The following is a 16,273-nucleotide window of genomic DNA, read 5'->3' as shown; positions in this document are numbered from 1 at the left end:
CTCAGCGAGACCCTGTCTCTAAATAAAACAGAGGCTCAACCCCCGCACCGAAAGACAAAAAGGGAGAGGCCCGTCCGGCCGACAGGGGGCGGGGAGAACCCCAGGACACCTGGGCACGCTGACGAGCTCGCTGCGGAGGTTGGCAGCCGGGCGCACTCATTCCGCCGACCTGGGCTCCTGCAGCCCTGCGTCCACCCCGGGTCGTCCGGCCCGCAGCCCTCTCGCGGGGACGCTGTTCTCAGACGTCACCAGACCGTGGTGAACCCGAGTGGGAACTTAACACTGAACCCTGAGGTTGGAGAGGACCCGGGGCGTGGACCCCGACTTCGTGGGCTTCATTCGGGGTCTTAGGGGCAGTGTGTCCCCCTCCAAGTCCCTACGTGAATCCCTGCCTCCCGGTGCCAGACTCGGAGGTGACGTGTGAAGAACAGCGGGTGTGTGACAGGAGGGCGGTGAGGCCCGGGCTCCCGGAGCGGTGGCCTTGCGGGGCCCCGGGTGCCCACAGGTGTCCAGATGCGGAGGATGGGGCAGTGGACAGGGGGCTGGCCCTGGGCCGGGTGCCCCGGGTGCAGAGGTGAGTCTGGCCGGGCACCACCAGGAGGGGTGAGGCGTGGGGAGCCTGCGGCTCGGGCAGAGGAGGGACGAGTCCCCAGCCGAGCTCGGGGAGACGCCATAGCGACTGCTCTCAGCCGTCCTCAGACCTGGGCCTTGGGGAGGCAGGCGAGGCTGGCCGCACCCCGTGGACGGGACAGGGCAGCTGAGGACGTGGAGGCCTCTGGCCCCTGTCCGCGGGAGGCTGTCCTGCCCCATTGCAGCAGATCCGTCTTAGGTGACGTCCACTAAGTCAGTGCATCCAGGGCCACAGAAAGCCTGGCCCAGAGGCTTGGTCACTTCGTCCGTCTTCCTGCTGCTCAAGGAGGTGGGGCTGTCCTGTCCTTGAACAGGGGACAGAGGGGCAGCCCCACGTCCAGGGCCCCCCACTCCACCGCTGCGCCATCGTGACGCCTGCCCCGCGTGCCTGGCGCCCTGCGGGGTGAGTGCCACCGTCCCCACTTATCAGATGGGTCAGCGGGGCTGAGCCGCGTGTATGGAGTCCCCAGGTCCAGTCCCTGGAGGTGTCTTCTTCTCACCAGCGGCCAGCGGCTGGTCCTCCTGGGCTCCGCCTGCTCACCCGATGGATGGGTGGTGAGCACTGCCAACAGCCCCCAGGACACAGGGCGTGGGGGTCACTAGCTCCGAGCCTGCCACCAGGTAGATGTCTTGGCCCTGGCCACCCTGGGCCTGCACCCGGGTGAACTCACGGAAGCTGCCCAGAGCGGTGCCCGCGCATAGTAGGTGGTCAGGAAACACGACCACAGTCATCGTCATGGACCCACCACAGGGTGCAGCCCTTCGTCCCCGCATCCTGCTTCCTTCTAGTACTCCCTTTGTCCAACAGGCTGGCCCCAGTGTCCAGATTAGGAATCGGGGCGCCTCAGGCCCTCATGCCCCCGTCGGGACACAGTGGCGAGGGCAGGAGTCGAGATGGGAACTGGATTCCCTGTCTGACCCCTGGGAAGTGCCCTGCCCTCTCTGAGCCTGGGCTTCCCTGTCCATCTGCAGAGCTGGGCTCAGGGTGCCCTGGGCGGTGCCAGCCCCAGGGCCAGGGCCCTTCCTCGGTCCCCTTGGCCCCCGCCCCCCGGCGCCCCCCTCCCAGGCTGCGGGCTGCCCGCCTGGCTCGGCCGTGACGAGGACCCGGCAGCCAATCTGTTTACTGAACTGGCTGACCCCTTCCGGGAACGCGGCCCAAGCTTCCCAGAACTCGGGTATTAATGACCCGAGGCCACATGACGGGGCATGACACAGCACTTTGGAGAAAGGCAGGGCCAGGGGGGCCGTGGGGGCCGCAGCCCAGCCCCCACTGGCCAGGGGTGAGTCACGGCCTCCTGCCCGGGCCTCCTGCAGCTTCCTGCTCCCTGCGCTGTGGTCCCCCAGCTGGCCTGCCCTACCTCGCCAGGGCCACCCCAGGACCTCTGGACCTTGGCCTGGTGGCCTTGCAGAGGTCTTAGGTGACCCAGCTGCCCCCTGGGACCGTGACTGTCGACCTGTGTTCGAGGCCCAGGGGGCACGGCCTCATCCTGGACTTGCAACATGGAGAAAAGTGGCATTTTGACCCCGTGTGACGGCTGAGGAGCTGAGGCCCGGGGAGGGCTGGAGTTCTCCTGGCGGGGCAGGGGGCGAATGTGAGTGGCACTTCTTTCCTCTCTGTGGCTCTGGGGATGGAACCCAGGGGCTCTCCAACACCGAGCCACGACTCAGCCCTTTTTTAGAATTTTAGTTTGAGGCAGGTCCTCAGGAAGTTGCTGAGGCTGGCCTCCAATCTGCCATCCTCCTGCCTCAGCCTCCAAGCAGTATTTTGACCTTAGATCATACCCTTTCCTGGTCTCAGCAACCGGACAAGGGAGGGGCCAGGCCTCCCTTCAGTTTCACAGTGGGGGACACTGAGGCACAGAGGGACTGGGTAGCCTGCCTAGGAGTTTGGGCGCTTCAGAGGGCTCAGGGCTGGGCTCCGCCCTGACTCTGCTTTCCTGGCTCTGCCGGCCGCGTCCCCGTCTCCGCCCCAGCGCTGTGAGGAGCATCTCAGTCTCCGGGGACACCTGCGAGCCCACGACCCTCGCTGTCGGCTCCTCGGGCCAGCCCCGGGGAGGACCTGGGTGAGCCTCGTTTACTCGTTCACTTATTCACTCGGTCTTTATTTTTTCGAGCTCCTGCTGAGGCAGGCACTGGACTGGGTGCCAGGGACAGTGACAAATCTCCGAGCCACCGAGGAGGCGAGCATTTGACAACAGGACCTCAGGATCCGAGGCCTGGCTCGGCCCTGGCTCACGTGTGACTCTGGGCTTTGTCCGCAAGTGGAGCCACCTGTAGGGTTGTCATGGGAACGAATGACTTCATGCATGAAACCACAGGGGCTGTACACAGTAGGCGCTCAACTGTGCCTAAATGGAAGGAGATGCACCATAAACACACAGAGGGGTGAGTGCCCACAGTGAGCAGTGCTGTTGGCATAGTCAGCTCTTGGCATCAGGGGGCATGCAGTAGGTGCTCAGTAAGTGTTTCTCCTCCTCTGCCTCCTGGGAGTCAGCTTGGTTACCATAGAGGCCTGAATTTAAGGTCGGCCTCACTGATCCAGGACTGAGCCTGCGGGTTGGAGGCAGTGGAGGCCGGGCCTCCCCTCAGCCCCGGCCCCGCACCCGACACAGCGTGGCTGGCATCCTGGGTGGCGGGCGGGCCGGGGCCTGCCCAGCGGGTCCCCGTAATGACACTCATTACACAGGTGTCTGGCAGTGGGGGCCGAGGCCCATGGCAGGCGGCCAGCGCACCCCGGGCCCTTCCTGGTCCTTCAGGAGCGGTGCCCACGGGCAGGTGGAGCGGGCGAGGGGCTGGCACGGGGCCAGCTGGCGGCCGGGCGGAGGGAAAGCTGAGCTGGGCGGGGGCCGGGCCCGGGGTGCAGGGCTGCAGGTGTGCTGGGGGCTGCGTGCGGGGACAGGCCCGAGCGTCCCGGCTGGCCTCCGAGGGTGGACCCCAGCGCCTGTGGTGGGCGCCTCTGCCCGCGCTGCCAGGTGGTGCCCAGGCGGTGCCAGGCGGTGCCGGCCTGATGTCAGCCCCCGGGAGCCCAGACCCACGTTTCCAAACCGCCAGGCGGGGGTCGAATGTTCTCGACACGAAGGGCAGATGGCTGTCGGGGCCACGGCTGCGCCCATCACCCCCTCCTAGCGCGGCTGGTCGTGTTGGGCGTGGAAGCGCCACGCTGCGCCACAAATGTGCACAATTATGGGTCAATTAGAAATTTAAAAATCTTTAGACAGCGCTCCAAATCCAGGGAGAGAAAGACAATCAGGGGACGAGGACATCCCTGGAGCTTTGGTGGGGACTGGTGAGGAAGGAGGGAAACAGGGTGGGCTGGGGAGGCCTCTCCAGGAGGCAGCCTTGGCGTGGAGATCTGAGGGATGAGCCACCTGGGAGGAAGAGAGGAGCAGCAGGTGCAAAGGCCCTGGGGCAGCACCAGCCCAGCACATGGGCAGTCAGGAGCCCTGTGGAGGGGCGGTGGGGAGAGGGCTGGGAGGGTCCAGCTGCACAGACCTTGACCTGGGCGCCTGGGCATCTCGGTCTGTGGGGGGCACTCCGTCAGCGGCTGAGCAGGGCAGGTGGGTGTGCAGAGCGTGGGCCCGGCCGCGGGCTGTGGGAACGATCGGCTCTGGAGGTGCAGACAGGAACGTGGGCCGCGCGATTTGTGTTTGAACCTATTTGCCGAGTTCAACCCCTGGATCCCGGAGCCTGTTATTAAGCCGGCTGCACCCTGGGGCGCTGCCTTCATCCCCAGACAGGGCCTGGCCCGCCTGCCCCCCGGTCGACCTTGGCCCCCCAGATGGGAGTGGAGGGCGGGGCCGAGCACCCCACGCTGGTCCAGCCCCGCGGGCACCTCAGAGGGCCCAACCTGCTTCCCAGACAGGGTGGGGGTGCAGGGCGGCTCCACTGCCCCTCTGCCAACGGGGCCAAGTCCAGGGGGCGGTGGCACGTCCCGAGGCCTCCACCAGGAGCTTCCTCCCCTGCCCACAGCGGCTGCGGCACGGCTCTGGGTAGCAGGAGGGTCTGGGCAGGGCCGGGGGCCACTCGCGCTCGGGGCCAGCTGAGCAGGGGGCCTGGGCCTGGTGGAGGGGAGCCGCCAGACAGCAGCTGCCTCCCGCCACCAGGAGCCAGGGGTCTGGGTGCAGGCGCCAGCGTCCTCCAGCTCTGGGGTCCGCAGGACCTGCCCCCGGACGCCCTGTCCTCCTCCCCGTCCTCGGGAGGCCCCCCAACCCCAGGCACCCTCCTGCTCTCTGCGGCCACCGCAGACCCCTCACCAGGCGCCTCTCCTGCCTGCCTGTGACTGTGACCACGGGTGCCAGCCCCAGGCTTTCCAGATCCAGTCTCCCACCCGCCCTGAAAGGTCAAGGCTGTGGTGGGTCCATCATGTGAGGAAACCCAGTCTCAGAGAGGTCGAGTCTCTTGCCCAAGGTCACACAGCTTTGTGTGAAGCAGAGGACTCGCCCAGAGGCCCAGGCCTTCCTGCCGTCCTCTTCTTTCCATGTGGAACCCGGTTTTTCCTTTTCAAGGTGTTGCTCAGCAGCTGCCTCCTCCAGGAAGCCCTCCCTGACCCGCCCTCAGCCCCTCTCCTGGCCTTCCCTGGTCTCCCTGCTCGGCACAGCCTCCTGCGACCCTTCCTCCTGAACAGCTTTGCTGAGGTCACAGACGCACGCAAACCGCAGGTGGTCCCGGCTGCGTGTTGAGGAGGTGGGCCTGGTGCCCGGCCAGGCTGTGGGCACGGAGACTGCAGAGCATCAGTCACCTCCACAGGTGTCCTTGAAGCCTTGTGTCATGCAGCCCTCTCCGCGCTCCGGTCCCGGGCAGTCGCCGCCCACCCTGTTGCTGGGCAGCACTGCGTGTGTTCTAGACTGTTCTTTCCGTGGGCGTCATGGCTGGATCCTGGTGGGCTTCTGTCCCTGGCGTCCGGGTTCTGCAGCTGTTCCCTCCCCGTCGGGCCGAGCCCTGTGGGGACCCCTCTGTCTCCAGGACCCAGCACAGGGCCGGGCACACAGGAAGGGCCTAATAAGTGGGGCCAACTGGGAGGAGGGTAGGTGGCCTGTGGGGGAGGAGCTGGCCACCAGGAACCAGGAACCAGGCCGCGCTGAGCTGGGCCTCGTGCCGCTCAGACGACTCTGTGCCAGGCGGTGGCTGGGCCGGCGCAGGTCTGGGGCAGGGGACCCGCGGGGGTTCAGGAGGCGCTTAGTGGTCGCCCGGCGCGGGGCCTGGCGGGTGTTCTAGAACCCTGCAGCCTGCACTGGGGCCTGGGCTGAGAGGGGCGGCGGCCGCGGGCAGAGGAAGCGGCCGGCGGCCCTCCCCGAGCCCGTCGGGCTCCTCTGCGAGGGCGCTGGGGGTGCTGGGAGCCGAGTGGGCAGGGCGGGCGGGGGCGGCAGGGGGGAGTCGTTTGGTTAGCGCGGGTGGTAGGGAGTTTCCAGTTCATGCCCCTCGGGCTGTGCCTCGCACCGCGGGGCTACCCAGGCGGTTTCCAGGTACCGGCCTCGGCCTTGAAGGCTCAGAGAGGCCCAGAGGCCTCCAGGTCTCCGCCATAGGCTGGATCGAGCTAGGGTGAGAGGAGGGCTGGGTGGGCCGCGCCTCACTCGGGACAGAGTCTGCAGCGAGAGGCCCGCTGCGCCCGGGCAGGCTTTGCCGTGACGATGACCTCATGGCCCATTTCTCAGACCAAACAGCCGAGGTCAGGAGTGGTGGAGCTGGCTGGTGCCCGGGGGTCGCCCGCGGGCAGGTGGAGCTCGGTCAGGGTCACTCTGGAGCGACTCCCCGGCAGTGAGGGCCTCCCTTTGGTACGAGGGACCTGGACCTGCCGTGGGCACTCAGCTCTGGGCGGAAGGCAGCAGTGCCCATGTGCCCGGCAGACGGAGACCGTTCAGTGGACTGTGTTTTCTTGTTGTGGAAACAGGACGTCGGGATCACAGGAGCGTTTCCCAAATGGGGTTCCGAAGGACACAGATTCTTGGGCTGTTCACTGGGATGATGCTGGGACCGGGTTCTGCGGTCCAGGGGCCTGGGGACCACTGGGTTTGACGATGTTGAGGACTCGGAGCCTTGAACCCCAGAAGGCTCAGCCAGATCCAGGCCCGGGGGTCTGTGGGTCACTCGCCCTGGATCCCCCGCTGGGCCCCCCCCACCCGCCCTGTTCCCAGGGAGCCCCCGAGGGCGGGGACGCGCACTCACCGCCTGGACCTGCCACCGGGAAGGCTGGAGGGAGGGGGCTGAGGCTGCGCGGGGACCGCTGGACGTGGACCGTCCAGTGGGGCTGGATGGCTGTGTGCGTGGGCGGGGGCGCCGGGGACAGGTGTAGAGGGAGGGGACGGATGAGGGTGGACGAGCTGAAGAGGGGGTCGGCGAGCGAATGGGGAACTGAGCCCACGGTGACCAAGGAGGCCGTGGGGGGGGGAGTGACAGGCAGCTGCTGGAGGGACGAGGGACGGTGAGTGGAGGTGCGGCAGCCCCAGGTGGCGGACTGTGGTGGCTGACGAGGGGCGTAAACATGTGATTAAGTGATTAAGTAAATTAATAAACAGAATGATGGTAACAACAGCTGGGCGAGCGGACAGCGGATCCGTGAGTGGACGTGGATGAGTGGACCGGGGAGAACGGGCGGGGAAGGTGGACGAGTGGCCAGGGAGGGGGCATGTGATGTCCCAGGTCTGAACTGAGGTCGGGATGGCAGGAGGATGCCCGTGTCCCTCCCTGAGACAGCCGTGTATCAAGATTTGGGAATCTGGAAGTTGAGTGACAGCTATGATCCGTGTCCCCAGAGAAACTGCACAGAGACACAACTGTTGTCAGTGACCCGCGGGTGGCTTGAGCCTGGGGGCCACCTCCGACCCCCAGGGGTCCCAGGGCAGCAGGTGACTTTCTCCTTACGCCTGAGGCCCGGCCTTGGAGAGGCACCGGGCCCAGCAGGGGAAGGCCGCTGGGAGGGGCAGGGCTGTCCCTTCCCGAGGGCCACACCACTGGAACCCAGGTCCTCTTCCCCGAGGGAAGGCCACCGTCCTGGCAGCCGGCGAGCAGCAGACACCAGAGGGACTCAGGGGGCTGGGGGGGCTGGGGGCCTGTGGCCGCTCAGAGTCCTGAAGGGCACCGACGGAGCGGCCAGAGCCGGGGGTGGGAGAGGACCCGGGCTGCGGGCAGCAGGAGGCGCGGCCTGTGGGGGGCTCAGACGGGAGGGGCCTGGGCAGCTCAGAGTGCCCGGCACGGAGCACGGGCAGATGGCCCCGGTGACGAAGGGGCTTCGGGACCAAGGGCGGGAGGGGTCCCGAGGGAGGGGCGGGTGGGGGGTGGTTTGGGGAAGGTGCTGAGTCCATCTGGGGCCTGATTTGCAGGGAGCCTGGGAGCCCCGAGGAGGTGCTGGGAAGGGAGCAGGTGGTGACCAGAGGCTGAGACCGCAGCTGGGCCGCACCGGCCTTGGGCCCTGCGGATGATGGTCCAGGGAGCGAGGGCATGTTCCTAGCGCAGGCCACCGGGAGCCAGGGGCGGCCTTGTCCAGTGGCTCTGAGAACCGGCAGGCGCTTGGCCCGGGGCCCACAGGAAGCCCAGCAGACGGCCCCGGGTCGGTGCGCGGGCCCCCGGGCTCGGCCAGCCCCTCTGAGCCTCCGTGGGCCCTGGTCAGTCCTTGTCCCCAAGCCTCAGTCTTCTCATCTGAAAACTGGTCGCGGAGATCTGGAGTGGTGCGTGGACAGGACAGGGGACGGCTGGGCAGCGGCTGCCACCTGACTCCTGGGTGGCAGACACGGAGGTGGGGAGAGGGGCCTCGGGACGATCCCAACAAGCAAGTCCACGCTGCTGACCCCCGGAGAGGGGACCTCAGCCCCCCCCAGGACCCTCCACGCCAGGCCAGCTGGGGCCAGTGGGAGCAGGAGGCTCGTCCCCACGGGGTGTGGGACGGGGACCAGATGACAGCAACCTTCTCCACTGTCCCTCGGAGCTGCTGGCCCTGGGTCCTGGCCACGTCCCCACCTCAGATCCTGACTCAGGGTCGGGCTGGTTCTCTGCCTCTCGGGGCCAGACAGAGGCCGCTCCCTCGGGGCCTGGGGACGGCCCTGGGCCCTGGGCGGCGATGAGCGGAGCCTGAGGGCCTGTCTGGCTCCCTGTGGGCCTCGGGGCCCCTGAGGACTGCGTGTGCCCAGACCCCACCCCTCCCGCCTGTCTCTCTGGGAATGAGGCTGTGGCCCCGCCCTTCACCCCGCCTGGCCCAGGGGTGCAGGTCTCCCTCTCCCCGCAGGGCCTGGCTGGTCCCCCCCCAGCCCCCGCAGGACCAGAACCACGCCCTGGGGGGGCGGTGGGCTGAGCTTGGCTGGGGCTGCGACCCGTGGGAGGCAGATGCGCATCAGCTGGCCGGGTCACTCTCCTGTGCTCATCACTGAGGCATGTGGGACGGGGTGGCGCGGGGGTGGGGACTGTGCGCGTGCGCCCGGGTAGCCCCAGCACCCTGATGCCCAGCGGCAGCATTGGCGGGGAGGGGCGGGGGTCGGGGCAGAGAGTCTTGAATTCACATCCTGAGGAGCTGTGTGGCCTTGGGCAGGTCACCGCACCTCTCTGAGCTCAAGGAGCGGCCGGGGCTTGTAGCCTCACACGCAGGCCCCGGGCTAAGTGGCAGACACAGGGCCTGAACTCTGGGGGACCACCTGCAGGGGACACCAAGACCCAGGCTTCAGGGCCAGTGCGGCCTGCCCCCGAGAGCCCAGTGACCCTGAGTGACCACTTCCCCATCTGGACCTGGGAGGCAAGGCCACAGCAGATCCTGCCTCAGCTGACGGGGAGGGTCCCCTGGCAGGACATTTCCTGTGGGCCAGGCACTGGGGCCCCGCTGGCCACAGGCGGGGTCAGAGGTCGCTGCCCGCGGGGCGCACACTGGTGGAGTGGCAGGTGGCCACAGGCTGGGGGTAGGTCTGAGTGCTGAAGGGCACAGGGGGGCACCAGGAAGCCGCTGGCAAGGAGGGGGCAGGCCAGAGCAGAGGTGGCCACGGTCAGCGCCGAGTGCGTGAGTCCCTCCGCGGCTCCCTGCAGCCCCCACCAAGCCCAGAATCCTTAGCACAAGTTCCCACGGCAGTGAGGTCCCCGTCCGGCCCACACCCTGGCACCCTCCCACCCTGCCACACTCCTACTCCTCCGAGCTCCGGGACTTGTGCACCCTCCTCTGCCTCGCGGTCCCCTCGGGCCCTCGGGCTCTTCCTCTCCCTCTTGGTGACCAGAGGTCCGGACGGTGAGGGAGAGAGGCTCACTGTGGCCGCTGCAACCCAGGGCAGGATGGGGTGGCGGGAGACGGGGCTGTGACCCCATGTGTCCACTGTGTGGCCTCGGGCAAGCCACATGCCCTCTCTGGACCTCTCCAGGGGTTCTGTGCACTCAGGGCTGTTACCGCTTCAGTGATGGTGTCCTGGGGAAGGTGTGTGTAGGGTACCCCCCCACACGCGTCTCTCGAGTTACCCAAGTGCCTCTGGGAGCCCGTCCCCAGCTCTGAGTCCGGGCAGGGACAGAGGCCAGACAGCTGGGGTTCAAGTCCGACGATGCCACTAAGTAGCTGTGCAGCGTGGGCCAGTCGCCCACCCCCTCTGGGCCCGACTGGGAAATGGGGAGAATGGAGCCGTGTGTCCTGGGTCCTGAGGGAAGCCGGCACCATGCGCCAGCTGTTTCTGCTCCGGGCCTCTGTGGCTCAGGCGTCCTGACCGCTGCCCCTCGGGTTCCTCAGCTGGCAGAATGGCCCCAGGCCGAGCGTCTAGTGCCCACACAAGGCCTGGAGCCGACGCATTCTCTGCGCCTCCGTGTTTCAAGGTTCAGATGCAGAATTTATTTGATTCGCAACCATCAAGTCCCCGATGGTCTGTGAACAACCCCGTGAAATCCTCGGGTCCCTGCGGTAGCAGGATCGCCACTCGGTCCATTCTGACTCGAGTGGACGAAGGGGCAGACGGCGCAGCCTCGGGACGGCGCTCCTCCCAGGATCCCGGGACTGCGACCTGCAGCTGGGGGACCTTGGGCACGTCCCTCCCTCCTCGGACCCCTGAGGGCCCCCGCCTGGGCCGGCCCACCCTGCGCTGTGTGCCCAGTGCTTCCCGTGTGCAAAGTGGTCCCCGTCCCGGTTCCCTCCCGCCCCCAGCGGGGACCGTGCTGCCCCTCTCCCAGGACAGCAGGACAGTGGCTGGGGACGGTCCAGGCAGAGGAGGAAGTGGGGGGCTGGGCGGCGGGCTGACGGCAGCGTGATGTCAGAGGAGGCCACAGGCGGTGGCGGGGTGCCCTCCCGGGCCTGGACGCGCCTCCCAGCGCCCTCCCCGCCCCCCTTAACCCCTTCCCGGCCTCCCTTTCCCAGACAGCCGTCCCGGGCCGGCCTGGCCCACAAGATTCCCAGATTTCGCAACAGGGGCTGGCGCTGAGTCACGTACAGTAAGTCTGGGGAGGGAAGCGCCCGCTGCCCGGTCCACGTCCGCCCCTGGATCTTCCCCGCTGGGCGCACAGGGCCGGTGGGACAGCCTCTCTGGGCTGTGCCGGGAACCCAGGGTGGCGTGGCTTCTAGGAGCTGGGGGCCCTGGACTCCGGCCGGCCTGGGGACCAGGGTGGCCTGCACTCCGTGGTGGCCCGCCCCCAGATGGCCGGGACCTGGAGTCTCTCGCTGTAACTCTACACGACGGTCTCCTTATCTGGAGAATGGGAGAGTCACAGGGTGACCTCCCAGGGTCACCACAAGGACCAAGCGAGATGACCCGGACAGCGCTCGGCACAGGAAGTGCCCGCACATGTTAGGGCTGCGGGGATGTCGGTCGGATGACCCTGGAGACCGTCCAGGGCTCGGGCTCTGTCCCTGCGGGACGGCCCTGCCCCCTGTGGTATGAGTTACGTTGTCTTTGAAAAAAAAAGTCTTCATTCCATCAACAAACATTTATTGAGCACCACTGTGTTCTAGCCGCATTCACGGGTCCTGCAGACCGTGGGGACGGAACGCAGAGTCCCGTCGGGCTGCGCCAGCCCCGCTGCCTTCCAGGGGGTGTCAGAGGGAGGGTCGTGTCTGTGGGTGACCAGGCCAGGGGGGCACAAAGCACAGGCCGGGGGCGAGGGAGGGGGCCTGTCCCCGGAGACCCGGACCCAGAGGAGAGGGCAGCGTCACGGGGTGCGGAGGCCCCAGGCAGGGCCCCGTGGGTCGGGAGGCTGCGCTCTGGGCTGGGTGAGCGGCAGCTCTCTGAACCTGGGCTCCTCTTGTCCCTGACCTGTACCTGTGGGGACAGCCATTGGACAAGGCCTGGCGTCTTCCATCTGGGGACCTCAGGCCCTGGGGCCACCCGTTCACAGTGACAGGACCCCCGGAGGGCCAGACCCTGTGCAGAGGCTGCTGTGGGGACCAGGACTGCGATTCCCCCGGTGGGCGGGAGGTGGCCGCCAGGTCCCCGGGGGCCTGGGAGCGGCCTTGCCCCCCGCTGAGCCCTGGACTCTGGGTCTCCACCTGGTCGCACAGCCCCTGGGAGGTGGCCAGCAGCCTCCTGGAGGGCCTAGGGGGAGGCCTGGCCTCCACAGCCCTCCTCACCCTGGAGGAGGGGACATGGTGGGGTCCCTGGGCATCAGCTGGGTTTGGGCCACAGCCAGGGCCAGGGGGAGCAGGGGCTCCCAGGCGGGGGCGGTCGGAGCTGGTTCTGGGCCCAGGCGGGTCCACGGAGGCCTGGTCGGGGTCCCCGGGGGGTCGGCCTTCGTTCATTTATTTCTAGAAAAGTCCCTTGCCCTTTCCCCTGGGGCCACGCAGGCCGGGGCAGCTGGCGGGAGGGCGGCCCGCGGGGTCCGTGGCTCTCTGCTCCCTCCCAGGCGGTGGGAGGAGCAGTCGGATCCTGTCCAGGGAACCGGCAGGAAGGGCCAAGGCCGGACCACGGTGAAGACCTGGGCCTGCAGAGGCAGGAGGCAGGCCCAGGCCCCCAGGAGGGGTGGCCCCGGGGGCTTGCGTCTGCCCAGGCCCCGCCCCCAGTGCTGGCGGGGTGGGGGGGGGCGCCTGAGCCAGGTGTCTGGGGTGCCTTGAGCCCCCACCTGCTCCGCTGGCCTGGGACTGACCCGGGACTGGAGGCCGGGCTGGCTGGGACCCTCTGCGCGCCCCGGCAGGGTGATTACCGCGGGGCTAATAGCGCCCACTTCCTGCCCCTTTCATCAGGGCCCGGAGCTGCCAGGCAGTAATTAGCGCGGGCAGCTCTCTGAAGTCGGCGCTGGAGGCAGACGTGTGATTAAACCACTTTACAGGTAGGTAAACTGAGGCAGGGCCTCTCGGTTCCCTTGACTCAGCAGCTCAGCCAGGCTCTGCTCTCTCCACAGCAGGCCACGCCCCTCGCCCCGGGCCCTGGCTGCAGGCTGCACCCCGAGGCCACAGGGCACCCACCCCTGCCTTGTCCCCTCAGGCCTACAGGGCCCTGGGTTCCCAGTCTATGCCAGAGGATGGAACCTGACTCTGCTGTGTGACCCCAGGCAAGTCACTGCCCTTCTCTGGCCCGGGTTTCCTCCTCAGCAACACAGGGCTGATCTAACCACCTGTGTAGCTGGGGCCTGCCTCGTCTGTCCCCTCCCCACTCTGGCCACACCATCCTCCTCACTGTTCCCTGAACACGCTGGGCCCCTCCCTGCCCCAGGGCCTTTGCAGATGTTCTGTCCCCGCCTGGAATGGCCTTTCTTTCCACCTCCTCATCTTCCTGGGCTCGAGTGTCACCTGCTCAACCTCAGAGCGGCCTCCGTCCTGGTCCTGCCTGACTTAGGGTGCTCAGGGAGGCGTCTCTGTTTATCTTCTGTGTGCTCCGGCTGCACAGGACAGGAATCCTGTCTGTCTGCCCACAGTGTGTCCTCAGCTCGGCAGGGCTGGGCACACAGTAGGTGGCTAGGAAACAGCTGCTCCCCCCCCCTTCTTGCTGGCTGCGGGGCCATCTGGAACCCTCTTTCCCTCTCGGCTCCCCCACGCCCTTTGGGGGACAAAGGACGGCTGGCGTGGATCTCCTTGAAGGACTCGGGTGGTTTTGCAGCCCAGGACCTTGGGCGCCTGATTTCCCGGGCAGTGGCCATGGGTGGCCTCAGGAACAGGTGCGGGAGATGGGCCCTCTGGTGCCGTCCCGGTCCCTGCTGCACGGCCTCTGGGCCCAGCCCCTCCCGGGCGTCCGTCAGCAGCTGGGGGAGGATCTGGAAGGGAAGACAAAGGAGGGCGGGGGCCGCACCTGTGTCAACAAGGCCCCTCCAGCGGTGCCGGGCCTGCTCCTCGCCAGGCCCCACTGCCACCTCGAAGCTGTCCCCAGGCCAGGCCGGGGGACGCTGGCTGACACCCCACTTCCGTCCCCAGAAGTACCGGAACGTTCCCGGGATGGCGGAGCAGCCTCCAGTCCTGGCCGCGGTCCCAGAGTTCTGGAATGTTGGAATCCAACGGCCTCCGGACGCTCTCCAGGAGGAAGGGGACACTAGGCTGCCCAGGGGAGCAGGACCGCCAACAGGCCCGCGTCCACCCCCTGTTTTCCAGCCATAGCACCCCAGCTTCCTACCAGAGAACACTTCTCCCCCATTTCAGGCCGCGAGGCCTGGGGGGTGCCTGAGAACCCCGGCTCCAAGAGTGCACAGGTGACCAGCTCTCCCCGCTGTGATTGGCCCCCTGGGGAGGTCCTGGGGAGGTCCTGGGGCCACGCTCACCCGACGAAGCCCTGTCCTGGGACTTGAGTGCGGAGAGGTGGGGAAGGCGCGCAGTGGGTCCCCTGGATGGAGAATGAGCCAGCGAAGGGCCCAAGCCTGCCTGAGAGCCAGACAGGGGCAGAGCTCCTGGATCCAGCCAGACCTGAATCACACACCCTTGGACTCCGATTACAGAAACTGCTACCTTTCCTGGTTTGGGCTGAAAACAGTTTGAAGTAGTTTTCTCTCCCTTATTCCGATGGAGCCATGGGAGGAGACGAGAGGGGAAGAGAGTCCCAGCCGAGGGAAGGGGCAGCAGCGCCGGGAGGGACCCCGTGACGGGGGAGGGGCCAGGCGGGCGACCGGAGTGTCCCAGCCAGGGATGCCGGGTGAGAGGTGGAGAGCGGCTGGCTAGCAGGAGGCTGACCACGTACCAGGCTGGGCTGGGCGTCGGGGACACAGCTGGACTGTCCCGACCGCCTGGAGCAGGCTCCTTCCCAGCTCGCCCCGCCCCAGCGCCCTGGGGTTCAGGAGCCCAGCGTTGGGCGGTGTCCACCCTGGGGCCACCTCACGGGTCACACGGTGGGGATGATTCCCTCTGCAAACCTTCCAGGATCCCCCGGGACCCGGCTGTCCCCTCCTGAGGAAGAGCACCCCCTGCCCCTCTGTGGCCCAGCTCCATCTCTGCTGAACCCCCAGATGTGTGGGGTGTGACGCAGGGAAGAGAGGACCTCGGCCTGACGAGCCGCGGAGCATGTCACCGCAGGCACTGGACAGGCAGAGTGTCACCACCCCGAGTCCTCTGTCCCCTCCACGCACCTCCCCTTGGAGGGCCCCCTCCCGGCTCCCTCACCACACCTAGCCCCTCAGGCGTGTGGACTTGGTTCTGATCCGGGTCTGTCCCTGTACCCGTGCTACTCCAGGTGCCGCCTGGGGACCCAGCGTGCTGCCTCCTTGGGTCTGGGTTCCCCTTCAGCATGGCGTTGAAGACACACACAGGCAGGGCTGGGTGCAGCTCAGGGGCAGCGCTCACCCGGCTTGCACGGGGCTGGGGGGCGAGCGGGGAGAGGCGTGCAGTTGTGCCAGGCTGTAGATGACCCTTTTTGATGGGCACCTAATATTCCCTTGGGCCACATGGTGAGCCATTCACCACTTGAGGTTTATTTGAACCGTTTCCAAACAGGTTTTTGTGTGGACACACATTTTTGTTTACCCTGGGTAAATTCCGAGGAGTGGCGCTACTGGGTCACGTGGCAGGTGTGTGAGTCGCTGTTGAGCTCTTCCCCAGCGTCTAGGTCACTCTGAGCTCCCACCATCGGGGCATCAGAGCTTCAGGACTCCCGTCCTCTCCAACCCTTGTGTTGTCAGGTGGCTTTTAAAGATATTTTTAGAATTTTAGCCCTTGAAGTCGGTGCCCATCTCACCACAGCTTTATCTCGCGCATCCCTAATGGTCAACGATCTGGCGCTTTGTGGAATGTGACTATTTGCCACTGACACATTTTCTTTGGTGTCGTATCTGTTCCAACATTTTGGCCTCCGTGAAAACGGGATTGTTTACTTGTTAATGGGTTCGGAGCGCTCTTTATATATTCTGGATACTGGTCAGCGCTTTGTCAAATATGTGATCTGCAAATACCTCCTCCCAGCCTGTGGCTGGGTTTCTCGTGTTTTGCTAATAGGTAGACCTCAGTGACATTGTTTTGTTTTGGTTGCGATGATTTCTCTGGTTAACGTTGGCTTGTGGCGTGTTCTTTGTTATCTCAAGGCCAGTGATAACATCAAATGTTTTCTTTTAAAATAAATTTGAGTTAAAAAAAAAAAAAAAGAGGCAAGTTGAAGGCAAACGAGGTCGGTGTAGTCGGGGTGTAAAGCGGACGGCCCGAGACTCCCCGGGGTGTCACTGGAACACCCGTGGGCCTGTGGGCCAGGCTGGGTGCTGGGTGCTGGGGTCTCTCACTTCAGGGAGGCGAACTCTCCAGCGAGCCCCTCTGCACCCTTCAAAAGCCAATTCAGATGGCGCTTACCCTGCCCAGACCATCCCT

The 16,273-nt window shown here is 66.5% G+C and overlaps 1 long non-coding RNA gene across 1 annotated transcript; it reads left to right on the top strand.

Annotated features, from left to right (window-relative positions):
* The first annotated feature begins 1,905 nt into the window (after nucleotides 1-1,905).
* Nucleotides 1,906-15,995, top strand: LOC113184325 (uncharacterized). The gene is made up of 3 exons (XR_003300977.2): nucleotides 1,906-2,222; nucleotides 12,746-12,831; nucleotides 13,910-15,995. It is a non-coding gene; the product is annotated as an uncharacterized LOC113184325 (long non-coding RNA).
* The last annotated feature ends 278 nt before the right edge of the window (nucleotides 15,996-16,273 follow it).

Source organism: Urocitellus parryii, chromosome 6, assembly GCF_045843805.1.
Source record: "Urocitellus parryii isolate mUroPar1 chromosome 6, mUroPar1.hap1, whole genome shotgun sequence".
Classification (NCBI taxonomy): Eukaryota; Metazoa; Chordata; class Mammalia; order Rodentia; family Sciuridae; genus Urocitellus; species Urocitellus parryii.
This window is presented reverse-complemented; position numbering and strand designations above follow the sequence as displayed.